Source organism: Tenrec ecaudatus, chromosome 4, assembly GCF_050624435.1.
Source record: "Tenrec ecaudatus isolate mTenEca1 chromosome 4, mTenEca1.hap1, whole genome shotgun sequence".
NCBI lineage: Eukaryota > Metazoa > Chordata > Mammalia > Afrosoricida > Tenrecidae > Tenrec > Tenrec ecaudatus.
In genome coordinates this window covers 64,352,952-64,378,778 of record NC_134533.1, presented here as the reverse complement: position 1 = coordinate 64,378,778, position 25,827 = coordinate 64,352,952, and the positions used below count along the sequence as shown (strand labels likewise).

The following is a 25,827-nucleotide window of genomic DNA, read 5'->3' as shown; positions in this document are numbered from 1 at the left end:
GACCACGCTATTAACCCAAATGTCCCCTTGGAGGAGCATGCCATCCCACTAAAAAACCCTGGTTAAAATTACCAGCCTGGCTGGGAGTCTGGCCTTCCTCACAAAAACCTAATGCTCAGGTACCTCATTAGGGGCTTAGAAACAGTTGCCTGCAAGGTTGTCAACTATGACAAACTAAGGGAAGTCACCCAAAAGACAGATAAAAACCCTGCTCTTTTTCTTAACCGCCTCCAGGAGACACAAAGTACACTCGTTTAGACCCAGGGTCTCACTTCATCTCTCAGCCCCTGACATCAGAAAGAAGCTAATAATAATTTTTAAAAAAGGCTAAGAAGGGCCCTGAAATTCCTATACAGGATCTGGTAAAAATGGCATTTGAAGTTTTCAACGCCCAGGAAGAGACAGCTGAGGCCGCTCGCCAGGCGAGGGTCCAACAGATGGTTAGCCTCCATTCCCAAGCCCTGGTAGCAGCCCTAAGGCCGGCAGGTAATCCCGTCCATTGCCACGTTCCGCAGGAGAGCCAGCGCTACCAAGAGGAACCTGCTTCAAGTATGGCTGCGACGGCCACTGGGCAAAAGCTTGCCTCAACCGCAAACCTCCTACCAAAACTTTCCCACTGTGAAAACAGCCTGACCACTGGAAGTTGGACTGCCCGACCCTGGCTCTGCCCCTGGCTCCGCAAATCCGAGGTGCCAAGTTCCAGGAAGCTCCAGACACAGAGATACAAGGTATGGAATTGCTGGGGTTCATAGACTGAAGAGGCCCTAGCTCCTCAACTCCAGTAAACCTCGCCGAGCCCAGGGTCACGCTCCAGGTAGTGGGTGAGTCCATCTCTTTCTTGGTGGATATTCTGTGATCCCTTCTCACTCGGGCCCTACTTTTCCTTCCCAGATTTCTGTGGTGGGAATTGATGGGTCCCCCTCAACCCCTAGGCAAACCCAACCGCTGTTTTGCACGTTTGATAAAACTCCATTTTCGCACTCCTTCCTGGTCATCCCCTCTTGCCCAGCCCCGCTACTAGGCAGAGACATTTTATCTAAATTAAAAACTACTATTTCCTCTTTTAACCCCTTAACTTCCTCTTTTAAACTCCTAATAGTCATGCTGAACAGTCAGGATCACACTCCACAGCCCCCTGCTATTTCCTGTTTACCAAAAATATCACCGGAGGTGTGGGACACAAGCACACCCTCCGTTGTGTCCCATCATACCCCAGTACTAATTAAACTAAAAAATCTTGAAGTTTACCCCAACCGACTACAGTTCCCTATTTCTAAAAAACACTGATTAGGCCTCAAGCCCATAATAGTTTATTAAAGCAAGGTTTGCTCACGCCGGTAAATTCCCCTTGTAACACTCCTATTCTACCAGTAAAAAGCCTAATGGACAATACTGCCTTGTACAAGATCTCCACCTAATTAATGCAGCAGTGGTCTCTATCACCCCTGTAGTCCCCAACCCCTACACCCTCCTATCCCGTATCCCAGCAAACACCACCCACTTCACCGTACTAGATCTCAAAAATGCTTTCTTCACCCAGATTCTCAGTTTTTATTTGCATTTACATGGCATGACCCTGTTACTGATTTATCCCAGCAACTTTCCTGGTCAGTTCTCATGCAGTTTCAAAGATTCCTCTCATTTATTTGGACAAGCTGTAGCCAAAGATCTGTTACAATGTCCCCTGTCTCCATCGGTTGTATTACAATATGTAGATGACTTATTGATATGCTCCCCCTCTGAATCAGATAGTATATCAGCCACCACCATTCTGCTAAACTTCCTAAACTCCAAGGGTTACAAGGTCTTTCCCTCCAAGGCTCAATTAGTACTCACTGAAGTCACATACCTTGGCCTGTCCATCACCCCCACCCACCGGGCAATCACATATGACAGGATCAAGGCCATACAAGCTCTCCCTGCTCTCTGGTATGCATCCGAAATCTCCTCCTTTTAAGGGTTAGCGGGATTCTTTAGACAGTGGATCCCCAACTTCTCACTTTTAGCCTAACCTCTGTATCAGGCAGCCAAAGAATCCCCCGTGGGTTCCCTTACTTCCCCTCAGATGGTGTGCCGTGCCTTCCTTCTGCTACAAAAAGCCCTCTGCACTGCTCCTGCCCTTGCTTTACCAAACCCCTCTAGACCTTTTTTTTTCTGTACACAGATGAAAGACAACAATTGGCATTAGTTCTAGTGCAGCCCATAGGCTCCTCTCCCATCCCAGTTGCCTACCTCTCCAAACAATTAGATCTTACTGTTTGCAGGTGGCCATCGTGCCTTCATGCTCTAGCTGCTGCCTCTGAGCTAACCATTGAAGCTAGGAAAATCAACTCCCATTTTCTCACTCCTTTTTAGTTATCCCCTCGTGCCCTGTTCTGTTGCTGAGAAGGAATATTTCAACCAAGTTACATGCTACTATCTCCTTCTCCAGCAACGCTCTCTCCTTTATCGCTCTCTTAAGTCAGGCCACCTCCACAACCTCATCCCAGCCCCCAGTTTCCAATTTCAAAAACCCACCGACTTAGCCTAAGGTTACTTTTATTAAAAACAAAACTGGAATTGTTAAGCAGACCCAAACATAAGTAAGGAAGGAGTTAAACCAAATGTTCTGCTTCAGTACCCTGCAGGTTTTTGGTTTTTTTTTTTTTTTTTTTTTGAGAAACCACAGCTTCAGCAGATAGCTTCCTTTTAACTCTTCAGTGTTAGTTATAAAAAAAGGGGGGGAAATTACAAAAAAAAATCACTGAGTTTCAACTGAAGTGTATTAATAACTCTCTTAAAACAGTGTCTTTAATTCCCGAGCCGCAATGAGTAAACTGAAAACACAGTTGCCCTTGTTAAAATAAGATTAGTTGCAAGGAATTGTTTGTGCTTAGAGCAATTTTATCAGGATGTTATTGTTACACTATGCAAGCTATTACCTTTTGCTCTTATCTGTTTGCGCACGGCCCCCCGGAAGCCATCCGGCCTCAGTCCATTTGAAATACTTTATGGGCAACCCTTCCTTTTCTCCCCTTTCCCTCCCAGCAACAGCCCTCCATTAGCCTCATATTTACCATATTTATCTGTACTCCGCAACCTACTTAGACAACATGTTAACTTCGTTATCCCTGAATTTTCTCCAGCTTCTCCCAACCTCCCAAAGTCAGTACACCATGGAGATGCCATGTTAATTAAATCTTTAACACTCAAACCTTTGGCACCCCGGTGGAAAGATTCGTACACTGCCATCCTTACCACTCCCTCGGCCGTCATGGTACTGGGCCTACACTCTTGGATACACCTGTCCAGAGTCAAACTGGCAACCAAAAATAGCTATGAACCTCCCTGGTCTGTTCAGTCTACTGGTCCTATGTCACTCCACCTCACTCGCCTCAGCAAACCAGCCAGCTAAGCCTAGCATAACTTCCCCTTTCGCCTGGAGGTTTTGTTTTGTTTTTTTTTCACTGAAAATGTAACTAACTCCCAATATCGCTAGCATCATCTACTCACAGGAGAAAGTTACCTCCTAGTCACAGCCGATTGCCTGGTCACCAGTTATTCCAGTCCAGTCTACCTTAATCTCACCTTGTTCAAACACAGTTCCAATTTCCCGAATGCGCACGTTCTCCCCAAACCAACTTCCCCCATTATTTGTTTTTTTATATGACAAAACCTCTAATCCCTTTTGTGCACAAAAATGGGTAGAAGAAAACACTGGGTGCCCCTGGAAGTCCTGCAATATTCACCATGCTCACCCCTACCCTATAACCAAATCCTACTGGTTCTATTGGTCAGGAACACAATTCACCTTAACCATCCCTGACCCATAAAACAACAGGTGAACTAAACCAGTCAAGGGAAGCTGGTATTTTAACTCCCACAGAACTTACCCTCATGCCAGACTGTTCATAAGGAGGTCACTAGTCCAGGTCCAATCCACCATCCACCGTAATATCCAGATCCAGGAACATCAACTCATTAACCAAATTTCTAAACCTTCCGACTCTCCCTTCTCCTGGCTCACCCTGGTACAGCAGGGACTGGCTATCACCAACCTTGCTGGATTAGGCAACCTTTCCACTTGCCTCATGTGTGCACCTCTGGAACGCCCTCCTCTAGCAGCCGTCCCAGTTCCCAGTTGGTCATTTGCACTTAAGACCTCCACCACGCAGTTTGTAACTATCCCCAATGTCGCTTTTTACTTCACACCAGGGTATGCACAGGTGCCGTTTTGTTACTCCAATGCATCCACTCAACTGTGCAACACCACAATGCCACCCTCCCAGCCAATAAAAGCACCAGCAGGATTTTTCTTCAGGCGCAATCATACACTCACCAAACATCTTAACATCAGTGGCATGTCTACCCTTTTGTGCCTACCTGTCACTCTAGTTCCGCAGCTCACTGTCTACACCCCAGCTGAATTCCAGACCAAATACACCCAGACACATAGTCATCGCAGTAAAAGAGCAGTTTTTCTCCTGGTTGTTGTAGGTCTTTCCCTAGCTTCGTCAGCAGTCATGGTGGGACTGAGTGGTAGCACCCTGGGACACTCCATTACCACAACCAATCAGTTAGCCGAACGATTCCAATTGGCACTCGATACCTCCGCAGAATCCTTAGCCTCCTTGCAAATACAAATAGTTTTTATTTCTCAAGTTGCCTTACAGAACTGCCGCGCTTTAAACCTCATCACAGCAGAAAAGGGAGGAACCTGCCTCTTCCTTCAGGAGGAATGATGTTACTACATCAATGAGTCGGGAGTTGTGGAAACCAATATCCAGACACTCAATAAACTAAGTCGTGAGATACAGAGCACCAGACCAACAACAGATGGGACCTCTTCCTGGTGGAACACTTCTCTGTACTCCATTTTAGCCCCCATATTAGGACCCATAATTTGTTATAATTTTGCTTTTAATTGCTCCTTGTCTTATCCAGCTCCTCCAAAGCCGGCTCCACGACATCACCCAAGCTGCAGTTCACCAAATGATGTTACAGCCGTATGAACCTCAATATGAATCTCTCCGGGAACCTTGATATGAATTCCTCCATCAGGTGCCGGTCCCAGAATTCCAGTACTCTGCCTTAAAACCACCCCCCCTCTCCCTTAATCGTCGTCCATGGCTCGCAGGAAGCAGTTACCGAAAAGATGACGTCATCCATTTTCCTTATAAGGTGGAGTCTGGGATGTATGGCCTTGGAATAAGAAACTCCATTTTGAATCATGCGCTTCCATGCTAGTTCTTGAAACTTACCCCTCACCGACCACCCGCTCCCTTTGGTAAACCACAAATGTCCAAAAGTGCATGTTCTTACTAACAGGATGCTTGCTCAGCTAGTTTGCCTAACTCCCACCCAATTCCTGGAAAATTTAACGACTGCTTCCCTTTTTTACAATCCCTTGTGTAGGCACATCACCCCCTCTCCCCTGTGCCTGCCAGCAAGGGGGGTATAAAAACACAGCTAAAGTTTCCCACTGCACAGCTTCAATAACTCAATGCCCTGAGTTGCTGATCCCGCCCGCAAGCTTCTCAATAAAGCCTGCTTCTAAAACTTTGTTAATTGGATCTCTGGTTCTGTTTCGCGCCCAAATAAACCTTACACAAAGGAGCAGTTCCACCCTGTCCTATAAGGTCGCATGAGTCAGAACAGACTCAATGACGGTAAATTATTTTGATTTGTTCTCAGTAATTTACTCTGTTACTGAAAATCCTGGTTGCCCATCTTTACTTTTTCTGGCCTGTTTCCCCCAGACCCCAACTGTAAAGACCTTCTTAAGTCTTTTCTTAGCACAACTTTCATTAAGTCATGGCATAAAAATGCCTTTGTCAAGTTACCTTTATCTGTTGATGGTCAGTTTATCTGGTTGTTGGTTTTTCCATAATAGTACTGAGACTGTCCCTGAAACTCTAGATTCACTAGCTACTCCTTTATAGAAAAGTGGGCTAAAAATGCTGCTGATCCTACATCAGTTCATTTACTCTTTAAACTCCATTGCTAAAGTAACTTTAAAAAAAACATTTTATTGGAGGCTCGTACAATTCTTATCACTATCCATACATACATCCATTGTGTCAAGTACATATGTACATTTGTTGCCATCATCATTCTCAAAACATCTGCCTTCCACTTGAGCCCTTAATATTGACTACTCATTTTACCCCTACCACCCCACTTCCACACCACATGAACCCTTCATCATTCATAAATTATTATTATTTTGTCTTGTCATATGTCACACTTCCAACATCTCCCCCCACCCTCTTCTTTGCTGTCCATCCCCAAGGGAGGAGGCTATAAGTAGATTCTTGTCATTGGTTCCCCCTTTCTACCCCACATTCCCTCTACCCTCCAGGCTTCGCCACTCTCACCACTGGTCCTGAAGGAGTCATCTGTTCTGGATTCCCTGTGTTTCCAGTTGCTATCTGTACCAATGTACATCCTCTGGTCTAGCCAGATTTGTAAGGTAGAATTGGGATCATAATAGTGTGTGTGTGTGGGGGGGGGGCATTTAAGAACTAGAGGAAAGTTATGTTTCATGGTTGCTACCCTACATCCTGACTGGCTCATTTCCTCCCCACAACCCTTCAGTAAGGGGGTGTCCAGTTGCCTACCAATGGGCTTTGAGTCTCCACTCTGCACTCAACCACATTTACAATGAAATGATTTTTTGTGCTTTGATGCTCGATACCTGATCCCTTAAATAGCTCGTGGTCACACAGGCTGGTGTGCTTCTTCCATGTGGGCTTTGTTCCTTCTAACTAGGACCCCGGATGGTATATCTTTTGATAGCTGGTCACCATCAGCTTTCTTCACCACATTTGCTTATACACACATTTGTCTTGAGTGATTGTATCAGGCAGGTGGGCATGCACTGATATGATTTTTAGATCTTTGATGTCTGATAACTGGACCCTTCTACACCTCGTAGTCAGACAGGCTGGTGTGCTTCTTCCATGTGGACTTTGATGCTTCCCAGCTAGATGGCCACTTGTTTATCTTAAAGCCTTTAAGAGCCCAGACACTATATCATTTGATAGTCGGGCACCATCAACTTTCTTCACCACATTTGCTTATGCACACGTTTTTCTTCAGGAATCGTGTTGGAAGGTGTGCATCCTGGAATGCCAATTTAATAGAATAACGTGTTCTTGCATTGAATAAGTGCTTGAGTGGAGGCCCGATGTCCATCTCTTGCCTTAATATTAAACTGATAAATATATGCACATAGATCTGTTTCCCCACACTCTTATATAAATATATTTACATATGTACATTCCAGTCTTTAGACCTGTCTAAATAGCCTTTGCCACCTATTTCTTTGCTCTATTTCTGTTTACTTTCATCTTGCCCCACTATCATGCTCCGACTTCATTTGGCTTTCAGTAATTTTTCTTGATTACATTGCCCTTGCTGAATCCCCACCAGGCCTCTCACTCTCTCCTTGCCACTGACTTTGGATCACTTTTTGCTCCCCTGTCCCTGGGTTGGTCAGCACCACTTCCTTACCCCAACCTCCACCTCTCCTGTGTCCCTCCAGAACCATTGGTCCTGTTGTTTTCTTCTGTAAACTATTCATCCAGACTATCTTATATAGATAGATCTGTAGAGATAATAATATGCACCAAAATCAAGCCATAGCAACATAGGTGATGAGAGAACCCAGCAATGACAAGAAAGGAAGCCATTTACCCATAGAAGAATAAATTAATTAAAAGAAAAAAATTTAAATGAAAGAAAAACCTGTAAATAGATCAAAGTCTGATTTTTTATCTCTAGGCATGTCCTTCAGTCAGGTCCGATGGGGTACCATGCTCTGGCCGCAGAGTCTGTCCTTTGTACGACCACAGGGGCTTCCTGCTCTGCTCCCACAGTTGCTTTGCCACACATTTTTAGTGGTTTGCCTTGGTGTCACAGGGTCAGTCTGGGCCAGTCCTGACACTGAGTGTACAGTGTTGTCTCCTTTAGGGCCCTGGGCCATCAAGGTATGGCGTGTTTCATAGTGGGATCAGTCATATTGTCCACTCTGTGCATTGGCTGGTCAGAGCGGGAATATTGTCCTCTAGGCCTGGTGGGTCAGGGTGTTCTCCACTCTCTCTTCTTCTTCCTTCATTTGCTCTGCTCAGACATGCCCCTCTCCCCTAGCTGCAGCTTCAGTGTGGACCACTCAAGTAATTTCTTCTGGGGTGAGGGGCAGTTGTCCATGTAGCTGGTATGGGGGCCGAGCCCTCAGGCCACTCCACTGGCTCCCCACTCCTTGACAGCACACTACATTCATCTGGCACTGGCTTTATATCTGATCCCTCTTTCCCTGTGGAGACACAAACAATACCTTCCCCTGTGTGGGTCAGTGCCCTATTCCCCTATCATATATCTTTTTTCCCCCTTTTCCCCTTTCTTCCCTCCACCCAGTTTTAGTTGGCTACCATGTACACCCTTGGATTTGGTTTGGTTTGGACCCTGCCATACTACCTAGACCTCACACCGGGAGTGTTTGTACATAGTAGGTTTTTACCTGTGACACTTTTGCACTTACCTTTCTGTTCTCTCTCTCTCTCTCTCTCTCTCTCTCTCTCTCTCTCTCTCTCTCTCTCTATATATATATATATATATATATATATATATATATATATATATATATATATATATATACATATATATACATATACATATATATATATATATATTTACTTCAGCGGACTCATGTACTTTCCTTTTGTGCTTGGCTTACTTCATTTAGCATAATTTCCTCCAGTTCTTCCATGCATCGATATGCATCTGCATTCATCACTGCTTTTCAGCAATGCATAGTACTCCATTGTATGTATGTAGCACAGTTTTTTAATCCATTCGTCTGTTGATGAAAATCTGGGTTGTTTCCAACTCCTTGCAATTGTGAACTGTGCCTCAATGAACATTGGAGCACAGATGTCTGGCCTTGGTTTGTTTCTTGCCTCTTCTGGGTATATTCCCAGTTGGGGGATTGCTAGGTCGTATGGCAGCTCAATTTCCATCTGAGAAATCGCCAAATCGATTTCCATAGTGGCTGTACATATCTAAAGGTCCACCAGCAGTGGATGAGATTTCCTATCTCACCACAGCCCCTCCAACACTTGTTGCTGATTTTTTGAATTGGACTATCTTTGAGGGTGTTAGGTGGTATCTCATAGTTGTTTTGATTTGCATTTCTTTTATGGCTAATGATTGGGAAAATTTTCTCATATGTTTATTGGCCATTCAAATTTCAGACTCTGGAAAACTTCTGTTCAGATCCTTTGCCCACCTCCTCAGTGCACAATTAGTTTTTCTCTTATTGTAAGCTTGCAAAGTATTGCAGATTTCAATAATAAGGTCTTTGTCTAATGTGTCATTGCTAAAGATGTTTTCCCAGTTGGTGGACTCTCTTAATACTCTCTTGGTGAATTCTTTTGATGTACACAGGTGTCTTATCTTCAGTCTATCCCACTGGTCTATTTGTGACTCCTCTGTATGGTTATCCTTCCCTATTTCTGATAGCCTGTGTATTCCCTGTGCCAAGGTTCTCAGGTTTGTCCCAATTCCCTAATGAATGGCCCTAATTGGTTGGGGTTTTATCTCAGGATCTGTGATCCACCTTGAGTTTATTCTTGTGCATGCAGAGAAGTAAGGGTCTTGCTTCATTTTTTGCAGGTAGCTATCCATTTTGTTCCAGCACCATTTATTGGAAATGGCATGTGCTTCCCATTCAATATTTTGGGCCCTTATCAAAGATCAATTGCCTGTATGCTAATGTTTTTATTTCTGGGTCTTCAGCTCTTTTCCATTCATCTGTATCTTTGTTATTATAGCAATACCACACCGTTTTGACTACAGTGGCCGTATAGTATGTGCTAAAGTCAGATAGAGCAAACCCTCCCACTTTGTCCTTCTTGAGTTCTCTGCTAAGTCTGGAATTCATCCACCTCCATATAAAGTTGTTTTTCCAATTCTTTGAAGAAGGATGGTGGTATTTGTATCGGGATAGCATTGAACTTATGTAGTGCCTTGTGCAGAACTGACATCTTTACTATATTGAGGCAGCCTATCCACGAGCATGGGATATTGTTCCATTTATTGAAGTCACTCTTGATTTCTCGAAGTAGTGTTTTATAATATTCCTCATACAAATCTTTCATTTTATTAGTCAGGTACATCCCTAGGTATTTCAATTTGTGCTTGGATAATGTATAAGTTACTGCCTTTTTAATCATCCCTTCCGTGATCTTGTCTGATGTGTAGAGTAGTCCAATAAACTTCTGTTAGTTGATTTTATGTCCTGCCACTCTGCCACATTCCTCTATTGCGTCCAACACTCTGCTTGTGGAGTTTAAGGGATCTTCGATATATAGAATCTTATCGTCTGCAAATAATGATAATTTTGTCCCTTCCTTCCACAGATGAATATTTTTTATATCTTTCCTTTGACTTATGTTGTTAGTTAGGACCTTCAGTACGATGTTAAATAGGAGTGGGGAAAAGGGGTATCATTGTCTGGTCCTCTTTTTCAGTGGAATTGTTTTTGCCTTTTCTCCATTAACTACCATGTTAGCTATTGGTTTTGCATATATGGCTTGTATAATATTGAGAATTTCCCTTTCTATTCCTATCTTCTTGAGTGTCTTAAACAGGAATGCGTGTTGGATATTGTCGAATGCTTTTTCTGAATCTATCGATATTATCATGTGGTCTTATCATTTTTCCTGCCAATGTGGTGAATAATGCTGATGGTCTCTTGTATGTTGAACCATCCCTGCATCCCTGGTATGGATCCCACATGGTCATGGTGAATTATTTTTTTAATATGCTTTTGTCGTCTATTGGCCAGTATTTTGTTAAGGATTTTTGCATCAATGTTCACAAGGGATATTGGTCTATAGTTCTCGAGTCTGTGGCATCTTTGCCTGCTTTAGGTATCAACGTTATACAAGCTTGAAAGAGTTTGGGAGTTTTCCGTCTTTTTCTATGTTCTGGAAGAATTTGTATAGGATTGGTGTCAGTTCTTCCCTGAATACTTGGTAGAATTCTCCTGTGAAGCCATCTGGCCCAGGGGATTTTTTTGTTGGTAATCACTTGATTACCTTGTCTGTTTTTTCCATTGCTATGGGTCTGTTGAGATTCTTGACATCCATCTGGGATAGTCTAGGGAGGGATTGTGTTTCCAAATATTTGTCCATATCTTCCAAATTGTTGAATTTGTTATAGTCCTTCATAGTACTGTGTAATTATCCTTTTGATTTCATTAGGGTCTGTTATAATGTCCCCTGGTTCATCCCTCATCCTTGTAAATATTGTTTGTTCCTTCCTTTCTTTGGCTAGGTTTGCCAGAGGTCTGTGAATTCTGTTAATTCTTTCAAAGAACCAACTTTTAGTGGCATTAATTTTTCCACACTTTTCTTGTTTTCCCTCTCCTGTGTCTCGGCTCTGATTTTTATTATATCTATCCTCTTGCTATTAGTAGGTTTGTTCTGTTGACTCTGCTGTAATTGGTGTAAGTTTAAAAAATCATTTTATTGGAGTTCATACAACTCTTATTACAATCCATATATACATCAATTGTGTAAAGCACACTTATACATTTGTTGCCCTCATTATTCTCAAAATTTTCCTTCTGCTTGGGTTCCTAGAATCAGCTCCTCATTTTTCTTTTTTCCCTCCCCATCCCTCCACATTCCCCCCACCCCATGAACCCTTAATAATTTATAAATTATTATTTTATTTTATCGTACACTGCCCGGTGTCTCCTTTCACCCACTTTCCTGTTGCGCATCCCCCAGAGAGGAGGTTATATGTAGATCTCTGTGATCGGTTCCCCCTTTCTACCTCCCCCTTTCCTCCAAGTATTGCCACTCTCACCTTTGGTCCTGAGGGGTCATCTGTCCTAGAGTCCCTGTGTTTCCAGATCCCATCTGTACCGCTGTGCATCCTCTGGTCTATCTATGTGGTTTGCAAGGTAAAAATTGAATCTGCTAATTTTCTGCCTTGGCTGTCCCAATGGTTCCCCTTCTGGGTCTTCCTTTTTAATTACCATTAGCCTCTTGGGTTGTCACTTGGGGAGCAGCAAGGCCAAGGGCAAGGGTGTTTTTGTGGTTGGATATGTGCTCATGGTTATGTGAAGACACTCATCTGGGTGTGCTAGCTTTCAGTTCCCTAGCACACTGGATTAATCCTTCTCCATTGAGATGTGGCTGACTGACTCTTTAACCTGGTCATCAAATCTCAAACTCAAAAAACAAACACCCTGGCATTGAGTTGATTCCTACTCATGAGGACTCTGCAAAATGCCTCCTCTGGGTTTATGAGGCCAATAATGTTTTACATTAGACAACCTATTCTTTAACTCCTGCAAAGCAGCGGGTGTGTTTAAACGCCTGCCCGTGTGGTCAGCAGTTCCATGTGTAACCCATTACATCCTCAGAGCTCCCCAGGAATTTCTAAAGTCCTCACAGCCACGGTGCCCCCCTCTCTTATTTCAGAGGATGAATGTGTTGTTTGTGTGCTAATTCAGGTGTGAAACTATCAGTTTGAGTTTATTTCTTTCCTCATTCATTGAAATAAATTTCACTAAACTTCTGTTAACTGTGACTACAGATGATAGAGATAAGTGATAGTTATTACCCAGAGATAAGTGATATTCACCAGAAGAAGAAATGGCAGTCTATCATACAGTGACAAATATGTCAAAACTGATCAATAAATTATTAAAGACAATGCAATGATTTCAGGAAAGAAGGGGTGGGGGTGGGGAAACAACTTCAAAAGGTGATTCAGCTTAACTAATTCTAGGCAATGAATCAGTGGTTAAATTCCAAAACCAAACTCACTGTCATTAGTAGATACTGACGCATGATGGTCCTAGAGGACAAAGTAGAACTGACCTTATGGGTTTCTAAGACAGTAACTCTTCCCTGGAGTGGAAAGCCTCTTCTTCCCAGCAGCTGGTGTTTTAGAACTGCTAACTTTGGATTTAGCAGTGCTTAACCCACTCCATGGCCAGAATTCCAATTGGCTAAGTTAGAAGCACCAAAATATTCAAGAACAATTGTAATGTTTTAGGAGAAATGTGAAAATTTCCCCCTAAAGACTTCCTCTGTTCCCTCTAAAATTCCACGTCCTACCAGTAACCACTCTTAACACTATGCTTTCTATGTATCTACAAGCCATGGTAGACAGTTTATTCGCTATGGCACAGATTTCCAAGGAAGAAAGTTATGTTCTAATTTCAGACATATATAATAATGTTTATGTCCTTTTAGAATTTCAATAATAAAGACGTTTAAGAAATATTTTGAAGCACACTTTGCCATTATAGACAAATGCTATAATAAACTAATTGATCAAAAGTGAACCTCAATGCTAAGTACTTGAGGATTTTTTGAACAATTTTCTCTACTTTTGTATATGCTTGAAAGCTTCCAGAATAAAAACAGAATTTAAAATTTAAGAGAGAATAGTATGGCTAAATCAAGTCAGTATTTCCCATTTTCCTTCATTCTACATACATATTTAAAGTTTCTCATTTACTCCATCACATTTGGCCTTGATTTGCAATTTTTCTAGCAAAACAGTTCTACCAAAGGTTGAACAAGCAATAAAAGAATGCACAAGGTAAAAGTAATCAGAATAATTATCTCATCCATTCAAATATAGCAGTCATATATGAATATGGTTTGTCCATAATAACTAGTTTCCTAATCATGCAGTTACTTATAGTTTGTTAGCTAGCCTTGTTCACTGCCTTAATTTTTTTTACTGTTTTTACATTTTATTTAATTTCTGCATAAACTCTACAAATTATGAATAACGAATATCCCCATTTTACAGATGTACAAACCTAGTCACAGAAAAGCTATGTCATTTGCTTTTGTTCTCACATTAGAAAATAAGGCAAGAATTCAAAGCTGGCAGGCTAGCTTCTGAGCACCCACTGCTAATCAGTGACTGACACTGCATGCTCTTGACAGCTAACAGTGGTCCCTGATCAGTTGATTTCAACTGAAGGAAGAGAGCCTGTAGAAGTACATACACACCACGACTACACAAACACAGATAAACGCTAACACGCACCATTTGAACTCCACATCAAGAATTAAAATGCTGAATTACACATAAAATCTAATGGCTTGATTTTCTCTTCACCTTATTCATCTTGTTATATAATTAAACTTTGACATTATATCCTTTGAAAATTTTTCCTAAAAGATAAAATATAGGCTTCCCTTTGTTTTAATGTGCATTTTTGTTTCAAAGTTTATTGTTTCGTTTTTAATATAATTTTGTGAATGGAGTATTTTGTGGACTTTACTAGTACCTTGTTGATCCTTTCTACTTGATGTTAGAAGATGTTTGTTTATTAGGAGGAGCCCTGCTGGTGCAGTGGTGATGTGCTGAACTGCTAACTGCAAGATCAGCAGTTTGAAACCACCACCCCATCCGTGGGAGACAAACAAGGCTTTCTCTCCTATAAAGAGTTAAAGTTTGGGAAACTCACAGAGGCCGTTCTACCCTGTCAGAATCCACTCAACGACAGTGAGTTTAGTTTTTGAGTTCTGCCTGGAAAAACCTCTGCCACTCAAAGATAGATTTGGATTCTTTAATTTCAGTGAGATCATTCATGTATTTGGTATTACCTATTTCTTATATATATGTTAATGTATAAATATGTATATGAATAATGTAATTCTGGATATTTTGTATGTGTGAATTGAGTGAGGGGGTTACTTTTTACCATCAACTCCTTATCTAATACTTCAAGCTAGCATCCTCTCCCATTTTATATGTATAATTTTTATAGTAATTGTCCAAAGCTTTTGTTAGCTATTAATTTGCTATGATTTACTGTAATGCTACCTTTATTAAATATTAAATTTTCATATATACCGAGTTCTTTACAGTTTTAGATATAGTCATCTATCAAATGTTTTTGCCCAATCATGTAAACATGGGAAATATATATTTTACAACGGATAGAATATCTTTCCTCTATTCTCTCATTTTACTTTTCCCCCAACCCACTTGATATCATACAATTACTCACAAAGATAAAATTAAAAATAGGCTTGCTAATTTCCCTTAAAAATTATTTATGAGCTCTATTGGAATTACAGTTTTTATGAATTACTTTGAAAGGAATTAATATCTTTATAAGATTAAAATTTTCTATTCATAAACTCAATACATGTTCATTTATTCACACAGACATATGTAGCTGTTCTTTTAGAAATAAGTTGTAAATATTTTACAAGTATTCACCTTAAGTTTAACCATTGTTCCTTTGTGAAGAAAACTTTTTAAACTAAAATTACTTTTGTTAAACTTGGTACATAATAAAACAAGAATGTTCAGTAACTCATTTTGTATCAGAGCCCCTTTCTTAGAAGTTATCATAGGATTGGATTTTTTATCTTTTGTTGTTTTTTTTAGAAATAAACTCAAATTATCTGAAAATAGTATTCTTAACTTTCTAAATATTTTTCCCTTTAGCTTTTTTTCTATTGTCTTTTTGCAAGACCCCATAAAAAGTTGAAATATGTAGATGTTAAAATATACCTGACTTATATTTTATACCCCCTGCTTTCTCTGCCAGAGCTAAAATTCTCAAAATAGAAAAGGCCTGGGATTTGTCTTCAAGGAGTGCACGTGACATAGAGGCAAATAGATTCGGTTGACAGTTTAAGCCTCTTTGTTCCCAGTTTGGAGGAGCCTTGATGGAGTAGTGGTTACTTACTGGGCTGCTAACGGTGAGATCGGCAGTTTGAAACCGCAAGCCTCTCCAGGCTAGAAAGATGAGGCTTTCAACTCGCGTAAAGAGTTACAGTCTCAGAAGCCCACAAGGGCAGTTTCACCCTGTCCTGTAAGGTGGCCTGAGCCGATGGCAGTGAGAATTGACTCGATGGCCGTGAGTTTGATTTTGGTTTGGTGACCACTTTGAGAACCCTGCTAGTGTAGCGGGTTACTCCATGGGCTGTGAACTGAAAGGTCAGCAGTTTGGAAACCAGTAGCTGCTCCTTGGGAGAAGGATGAGGCCTCTTCTCCCGTAAATATATACAGTCCTAGAACCCCCACCCCCACCCCCACCTCCTCTATCCCATAGGGCTGCTGTGAGTTAAAAATCGACTTGATTGCAGTTAGTCTTTTTTTAAAAATTGGTTTGTGACCAGTTTTGGAGGGAGCTGGCGTGTGTGTGGGGGGGTGGGGGTGGTGTTGATCCCAGAATATTAAATGACTGAATAGGGCTCAGAGAAATCCGTTTTGAAATTACTCTGGGCTTTTGTTTAATCTTTACCACAATTCACATGAAGTTAAAGATGTTTTAAAACAATGGATATAAAGAAAATATGAATCATGACCAACATCAGGAAAGTGTTCAAGGTATGATAAAATCATTACCACCAAGAGATCGTGTGTGCTGCGATAAAGAGTCGAGGGTGATTCAGGGAGTACTTAAAGTCCCTCACTGGGTTCCCCTTGCAGCTCTGGGGCGAGTGGGGGACGCATTGGAGCGCCGACCACAGCATGTTCTCCGCCCAACTCCGTCAAGATGGAAAGTCTAGGAAACCTAAACCAGCAGCTCCGTTCTGCAGGGTTGCTCTAGGTTGGAATCGACTGGATGGCAGGGAGTTCTGCTTGTTTCTAAACGAGGGTCAACCATCAATGAGGCACTTACTGTAACTGGTGCTGCTCAGCACCTTCTGCACGCTGAAAATAAATGGAGAAAAAAATTGGACCAGGGCCAGGACACAGACTCTCATTTCTTGCTTTATTGGGCCATCAAACTGCAAGGTGGGCAATTCTAACTCATCAGCAGCTCCTTGTGGTAAAGATGAGGCTAAAAGGATTAGTCTCAGAAATTGCTATGAGTCAGAATCAACCCCATGACAGTGAATTGGTTTACTTAGGAAAAGGAGTCCTGGGGCAAGGGGTAGATGTTGGGCTGCTCACTACAAGGTTGTTGGTTCAAATCTACCAGCTGCTCTGCTGAAGAAAGAGGTAGTGTCTGAAACACTACATAGGGTCATTAGGAGTTGGAATTGACTCAGTGGCAGTGGGTGTGGATTTTTAGGGAGCTCCTCTAGAATTACTTTTCCTTTTTAAAAATCATTTTATTGGGGGTTTGTACAATTCTTTTCACAATCCATCCATCCATCCATTGTGTCAAGCACATTTGTACATTTGTTGCCACCATCATTCTCAAAAGATTTGCTTTCTGGTGAGCCCTTGGCATCAGCTCATTTTCTTCCCCTACCTGCCACTTTCTCCTCCCTCATGGACCCATAATAATTTATAAATTATTTTTATTTTGTCCTATCTTACACTGTCCAAGGTTGCCCTTCACCTAATTTTCTGTTGTCCATCCCCCAGGGAGGAGGTTATATGTAGATCCTTGTAATCGGTTCCCCCTTTCCACCACACTCTCCTTCCACCTTCCGGGTATGGCCTTTTTCAGCACTGATCCTGAAGGGATTGTCTGCCCTGGACTCCCTGTGCTCCCAGTTCTTATCTGTAATAGTAGACATCCTCTGGTCTAGCTAGATTTGTAAGTAGAATTGGGATCATGATAGTGGTGGAGGAGAAGGAAGCATTAAAGAACTAGAGAAAAGTTGTGTGCTTCATTGTTACTTCATTGCACCCTGACCGGCTCATCTCCTCCCTGAGATCCTTCCAGTTGCCTACAGATGTGTCTTTGGTCCCCAATATGATTCCCCACGCATTCCCAATCATTCACAATGATTTGAATTTTGTTAGTTGATGCCTGATACCTGACCCCTTCACTACCTCATGATCATACAGGCTGGTGTGCTTCTCCCATGTGGGCTTTGTTGCTTCTGAGCTAGATGGCGGCTGTTTACCTTCAAGTCTTGAAGATTACTTTAGGTGAAATGTGCAAAACAAAGTAGTTTCCTATTTGATACTTTGTACTCAGTGTTCCATGTCTTTGGCTGTATTTCCCACAAGATGTTGGCACTCACCAGCCTCTTCCCACCGCAGCTCTTCACAGCTTTTCTTCTGGATCTGTGATCTCTCCCTCCCCTCTCATCTTTGCTTTTAGACAAATATTGGCTTTTTATCCTATATAACTAATTGTTCTAAGGAATACATTCATCTAGGGTGTTATTCATTTTGTTGACTTTTCTATTATTTGGTTAGAAGGTGGTTTTCCAAGGATGGCCTCAGTTCTAGATCAGAAGACTGTTTTAAGGCCATAGTCTGGCAGGGGGACTTGTGTGTCTGGGGGTAAGAATGGGTGGTTCTTTAGAATTATTGGGTACATATAATAAAGTAAATCAATTTTCATAAAGGCTATCAGACAGTTTTCAGACAAAAATAAAGCTGGTTTTTCTGCAATATCTTCATTGGTTTGTCAAATTTAGGTAATGATCTTCATAGGGCTATTAGTCATTAATATTCTAACCCAGGTTTGATCATAAAGCTATTCAGAACAAGTTCTTTAGGCTGCAGCTACTGAAAAGGAGAAATCAGGAGGGATTTTCAATGGTCATAACTACTAAACCAAAAGGAAACTCAGTCTTTACATTAATTAAAGCTGATAAGAAGTGCACATAAATAATGCAATTTGGGTTACTGGTTAAATAAATACCAAAGTCACTAATTTTTTTATAACTGACCAATATATATTTCTTTTCTTAATGCTGACATATAAGAAGAAAGAAATATTCATGGTAGAAGAGAACCACACCTCTGTGACTGAGTTTGTCTTCCTGGGCCTCGGAATCCACAGACACAAGTCCTGCTCTTCTTCCTGTTTCTGATCATCTACCTGCTGACTGTGCTGGGAAACCTGCTGATTATTGTTCCCATTCACATTGACTCCAGATTCCACACATCCATGTATTTTTTCCTTAGAGATTTGACCTTTGCTGATCTCTTCTTTTTGACTACCGTCATCCCCCAGGTGCTAGTCCATTTCTTGGCAAAGAAGAAAACCATATCCTTCGTCAGATGCTCAATTCAGATCATTGTTTTGTTCTGGTTGGGGGTGCAGAGTGTGCTCTGCTGGCAGTGATGTCCTATGACCGCTATGTGGCTGTCTGCCAGCCCCTACACTACTCCACCATCATGACTCATTGGGTCTGTGTCCAGCTTGCCATCGGGTCCTGGGCCAGTGGGGCATTGGTGTCCCTGAAGGACAGCACATTCACATTGCGTCTACCCTACAAAGGAAACAATATCATTAACCATTTCTTTTGTGAACCTCCTGCTCTCCTGAAGCTGGCTTCGGCAGACAGCTACAACACAGAAATGGCCATCTTTGCTGTGGGTGTGGTGATCCTGCTAGCTCCTGTGTCCCTCATCGTTGTCTCCTACTGGAATATCATCTCCACTGTGATCCAGATGCAGTCTGGCAAGGGAAGGCTCAAGGCTTTCTCAACCTGTGGCTCCCATCTCGTTGTGGTGGTGCTCTTCTATGGCTCAGCAATCTTTGCCTACATGAGGCCAAACTCCAAGAAAATGAGTGAAGGAGATGAAGTGATCTCTGTGTTCTACTCTGCAGTGACTCCCATTCTGAACCCCATCATTTACAGCCTGAGGAAGAAGGATGTGAAAGAGGCATTTTGGAAAGTATTTGGAAGATAGGCCCTGACAAATGCAGTGATTTTTATGTATGTTCATGGAGAAGAAGACCTTTCAAACTGTTCAACACTTCTGACAGATTGCTTTCCAGTATTAGATAATATTTCACTAATTTATACTTTGGGGTTACAGTTCCTCTTAGAACCACATTCTAGCTGCCTGTTAGGCTCTTAATGCTGAACAGAGTTTTCATTATTGTGCCTTCTTGGTTGAACCATTCATTTTCACTTAAGAATGATTTTTTTTAATTGGTTTTGAAGTTTACAGCTACTTGCCATATTCATACTATTAAACACACATCGATCATAGAATCCCAACTAATATATAGCCTAAATCCCACAAATTTTCAGGAGAAAAATCAATGTGATTTTCCCAGAAGCTCTACTAATTGGAATTTTGTTGTTGCTCTGTGAAATCTTGACCTGTAGCTTAGCCACTTCAATCACAGATAACTGTTTGCCAGTACAAGAAATGTAAACTCTCATTTCCACAAACATCTTTTTCTGGCATCTTACACACTGCAGCCCTCCAAGAACCATTGCTGATTTAAAGCAGCTAGAACTTAGAATCAATCTCAACATTGGAACTCTAGAACCAGAAACGTCTATAACAACAATACCACAAAACACAAAAGGTTTTCCCCAGACATGCTCACCTTTCTCCCACAAACTTAGTTTTTCTAGCATCCATTAAATTCTCCCCTTTGGGAAGTGCAATAGAATAGCTGGAGTTTGAGAAGCTTCTACAGGAGATGAAGATGTCCTTTGAGTTGAATTTAGCCTTTTCTAAGTACTATTCTACCACTGTTAGGGTAGAAGCCTCATGTTCATATTATACACTGACCCTTCCTTAGTAAAGATCCCACTGTTGGCCCACACCCAACTAAAGGCCTAACTCTGGATATTAAGTGACGACAAGCACTGTGTTAGTCTGTAAGAATTGTATCGGCTCTCATCCCAGTCCTCAGGGTATGTGAGCCATGAAACATCCCAAAGTTTTTACTATGGCATCAATGTCAACATTGCTGTTGGTGGGTATTGTGGAGTCGGTTCCAACTCATAATACTCTGTGGCCAACAAAACAAAAAACTGCCTAGTCCTGTATCACCCTCACAATAGTTCCTTTTGTCAAGTACATCGTTGGAGCAACTGTGTCCATCCACCTTTCTCTTTTAAATTGAACCTCTCAATTGACCAAACATTATGCCTTGCTCCTGGAAGTGGACCCTCCTAGTATGCTCAAAGTACATGAGACTTACTTCTAAGAAGTATTCCAGCTATACCTTTAAGACAGATTTATTATTATTATTATTATTATAAAAGTCTCTACTGCATTCAATATTTTCCAATAGCATAATTCAAATACATACATTCTTATTTGGTCTTTCTTATTCATTGTCCAATTTTCACAGGCATATCAAAAGGCAATATATTGGCTTGGTCAGTTGTCCTTAGTCTTTAAAGGACACATTGGCTTTGTAACACTTTAAAGAAGACTTTTGCAGCAAATTTGCCCAATGTAATATGCCATTTGACTTCTTGATTGGTGCTTCATTGGGTGTTTAGTGGAAACCCAGCACGTTACAATTATAACCCTGTCTATTCGGGTCATGCTTTTCCATTTCTCCTAGCGGAAAACCAACAAGTACATTGTACTTTTCTCTCTGCTTACTATGCCAGTCTTACCTATATTCCCACACTTGGCCCAACTCATATGCCATCACACCCTTTTTATAGATTTTGGTCTTATTAAGAACAGCAGAATAACCTGTGAATTCCAGCCCCAGAGTTGAATGGTCCTGGAAAGCAACATGTTCAGTTCAAGAAGACAGAAAGGGGGTGCAGTTGACTCAGCTCCATTCTCAGATGAGGGAGAAGAGGAAGAAGATCCTGAAGCATGTCCTACAAAGTGTTTTTATAGCTCTTGAGATATGGCCGCATTTTGTTCCACATACACATCAAAAAGATGGGGATGTATTAACTTGAATATTCCAATCCCTCAAGGGGGATAAGTCAAAGGGAGAAGCAGGTATGCAAGAGCTGAGAGGTTCAAATGCCCCTTAGGATAAGGGATCAATGGAGCAAATGCTCGTAGAGATAAACATCCTTCAGGTGCCTGTGTCCAAAAGGAGCCAGGATCTTTATTCTTAGCATTTACCAGGGGGTAGATGTGCTGTGGAGGATGTCCTTCCTGGAATTTTGTGTATTGGGGTGCTTTTCCCATATTTTGGACTGTGGAGACGTACCTCATGTGAGGGATTGCCTGACAAGTCCTTTAGGCACAAGTGCTGGGAGCAGGCTGCTTAAATTTTGTCCTGCTCCTCAGTTTCCCACAATATACCTCCCGATGAAGTGAGAAAAATATAGAAGTACTTCATTTTTCAGTGGAAGTAGTTGAAATGTAAACGTCTACCCTGACTTCATAACTGACTCATAGTGGTTCCACAAATAAACCTGATGAGTGAGGAATGACATGAGCAGACAAAATGAAACAGCCTCAAGGACAGTCAAATTGCCACATTGACGTCTGGACACTCCAACCTAATATTCTGCATTCTGGAAACTATGCGTACTTTTAACAGCAAATCGGTTTTAAAGAAAACAAACTTTTAAAAGTTTATGTCACAGTGTGCTTGACTGCTAGTTTGTACAAAATCAACCCATATGGGATATAGTCCATTAATATAACCCTTGTAGTCATAATACCTTCTAGCTTCTGCCTGTGGCTATAATCCCATTTCAGAGGGAGTTCTCTTTTACAAGATGAAGGTGAGCTACATCCTTAGTAGAAGTGACCTACTAGAGGGTGTGACTGAAATCACTATCCTTTGTTTTCTTTGGGGTACGGTCTGCTGAAAGACAAAAACCCCACCTCCCTCAGAGCCGTTCCTCTGTGTATAAGAGCCATTTTGGAAGCACAGAGGGAAGAGGGCCATCAGAAGAGCCGGGAGTAGAGCTCTCTGAGATCTGTGTCTCAAGTGGTGGAAGCAGAGGTCAGAATCATCAGAGGCTGCAGCAGGGAGACATGCAGCAAAGGAGCCATGCAGCAAGGAGACCCCAAGGCAGAACAGGGAAGTGCCACTGATCCTCCAAGAGTGTGAAGCAGAGCAGCCTTCTGGCTTCCTGGTCCATGAAGGCAGAGACAAGGGAAAGGTGTCTATGAGTCTGAGGATGAGAAGTAAACCTGACAGTGTCTGAGAAAAAGTGTTACTGTGGATCTGTGACTGTAACCTTGCTGTTTCCTAATCCTGGCTTGTAGTAATCTGTTAACTCCACTAATAAACCCCCTTCCTCATGAATATTTCTCTGAGTTCTACGTGGCCCTTATAACCACTTATCAAACTGAGGATAGGAGAAGAGGGCTGTGGAGAAACGGTTAGTATCAGAATAGGGTTATGGAAGATGGAGGGTGAAAACACGTCTAACCAGGTTCCTGGCACTAGGGAAGTCAGAGGAGATCACATGAGGCCCTCCGTGCCATTTGTGCATCATATGGTGTTAGTTTCAATAGCACAGCTTATTTGAGGGCCTTTATTCAGTGATCGGTCAGTGCATTTATTAACCAAATACTCATTAAGCACTCTTCCAGGTGCTCAGGACATATGCTCAATGAATGAAGTTCAATTTCTACCTTCGTAGAACTTGCACTCTAGAATGCAATAAAAGTAAATGTACACATAAACAATATAGTGCAAGTAAAATATCAATAAAGAATACTATATGACATTGGGAATGAAAGCAAAATAATCTTATTCATAAAGGTTTTGCTAGAAGGTGACATGTCAGATAAAGGACATCTTGCATCACAGGGAAACTAACATTTTTTGCTCAGACCAGAAGGTTAAGAAGAAGAAACACATGCTTAAGGGAAGAGTCGCAGTAAAGAAAACAGTCAAGATGATTGGAATGGAAACATTTTGAAATGAGGACAGAAAAAGCTAGTGTGATTAGAGACTGATGTATGATAACGGAGAGTAAGGAATGAGGTCATCGAAACATTCAGGACAAGATCACAAAAGGCCTTATAAGTCCTGGAATGGTGTGGAGAATTTTGTTTAGTAGAAATCCATTCCTATACTGGTTTTAAAAAGTCACTTTGAGTATTATATGGAGAAGGCACTGCAAACATTCAGGCCAGAACAGCAAGTGGTGGACTCACTTGCAACAATCAAGTTCTGAATCATCAAAGATCAAACGGGAACTTCTGAAAAAGTTAAATAAAGAGTTTACTTGGAGGAGCAAAGCAATTTGGAATGGGCAGCACTTTGTGACGATCGGTCAAAGGACTGGAGTGAGAGAACTTTTCACAGAGCTTGAATAGAAACCATCTCAGAACTCACAGGAACACAGTTCTGATTGGGGGCATTTACATAATCCTGCAGCCACAAACACACGGCCATGGTCAGAAGACTTAAAAATGTGCTTTCTCCTGGTAGAGGAACCTGCCATCGGGAGAAAATACTTAATGTACACGGAACCCAAGGGGAGAATATGCCGGGTGCTGTGTTCGTAATCAAATACCTGTGACCTACTTCCTGTCTAGCCCTTGACGACCCAGGCCATGTGCTGAAGACTAGGACTGTAGACTCTGTCCTTTAGGGGCCCTTGACGTCCTTCATAGGCCAGACCAGAAGGGTTCTATGTGGAAACCCCACTAAGTGAACTGCGCTGTACCTTGCACTCACCTGCAGTAGATTTAAGGAAATGGCCAAGTCCCTGGACTTGGCTGCAAGGCCACAGTGTGAGAAGAGCAAATAATCTCCTTCCCAAAGTTATGGAATTGGTGAGGGTTCACGGCTCTTGCTTTGTGGGAACGCAGTGAATGGTAGCCCAGGACTATCATATTTTTCCTATTTTAATGGTCTTATTGGTTTTTTGATACATGTATATTAGTGTGGCGGCACAGTTCTGCCTTTGTGAATTAATGTTATTCAAAGTTTTGCCCTATCCCTAACCCTCGTTTTTCATGTAAGTGGTGTCCAGTCATTTAAGCTGTTAACATTTTAAGGCAATAATTCATGTATTTCAGTCTGGAAAGGCAACCAATACATGTATGATTATCTTTTCTCAAATGTGTTTTAAATTTTATACCACTGTCTAAATGATTGATACTATGAATAGAATTACCTTATACTCCATTGGGATGATTCATAAGGTTCTCTGTCATAAAATGGTAATGCCGTCTCCAAAGTAAACCAGAGACGTATGTCAACCATAGATATATGGATGGATTTCAGCCCCATGCTTAGTTCTAGCCCCAGTGTAAAAAAAAGGAGTTCTTACAGCGTGGCCCTGCTCAGTGCCCACCTTCATGCAGAGATCGCGTGTGAGATGGGTGCTATGGCAAAGTGTGGTGAAGAATGTGGATGGAGACCCGCTGTCTCAAAGAAAAGCACTGGGGGGTCTTAAAAGGTTGTCTTAAATTAAGTGAGGTGTCAACTAAGCACACAGACCTGTGTGATCCAAGGATTATAAAAAATAAATCCAAATAATTAAATCTAAATCTGAAGAAAGGAACAGTATTAGAGATTAAATTGCAAACACCCAGTTTGCAGAAGGCTACAGATGACAGTGAAAACCCAAAATCCATTTGCAGTTCCCACATGGATTAAGCCTCTGATGAATCCTCTCTGACTATAGTCCAGCGACTAGAAGAGCCTTGCTGTTAGAGAGAGCTTTGTAAAGTCAAATCTGGCAGATGTAGTTAGGCTCAAATGCAAGACTGTATCATTTGACCTCCCTTTTGACCCATTAATGTTGCTTTAGTTTTTAATATTGTCTGCTCCAGTTTTGAATGATGTTTTTCTCTGTTTTCTTTTTTTATTGATTTAAATTTTTTTATTTTCTGTGTTTGTATGATTTTCTATATCTGAAATCCAGGATAGGTAAATCCATGCAGAGAGCAACTACATAAATATTTACTTAGGGGCATGTCAGGGGAAGTTGTGGGAGCTAACAATAAATGAGGAGCTAACAATAAATTCCTAGGGCATGGTAGTTAAATGACTTCAAATGCAGCTCAGAACAATCAGTAAACAGTACAATTGAAGTCTGGGCTATGTCTTTGGTAGAAGCCCCTCTTTATGCCAAACACTAAGTTCTTTTGAGCTCCATCCCAGAATTTAGGATTATAGTAAAGGGAACTCTGGTGATATAGTTGATTATGGTTTGAGCCTCTAACCTCAATTTCAATAGTTCAAATCTACCAACTACTCTGTGAGAGAAAGTCGAGGCT

General features: G+C 41.5%; 1 pseudogene; it reads left to right on the top strand.

The window, feature by feature from the left end:
- Nucleotides 1-18,665: 18,665 nt before the first annotated feature.
- LOC142446737 (olfactory receptor 2D3-like) lies at nucleotides 18,666-19,596 on the top strand (annotated as a pseudogene).
- The last annotated feature ends 6,231 nt before the right edge of the window (nucleotides 19,597-25,827 follow it).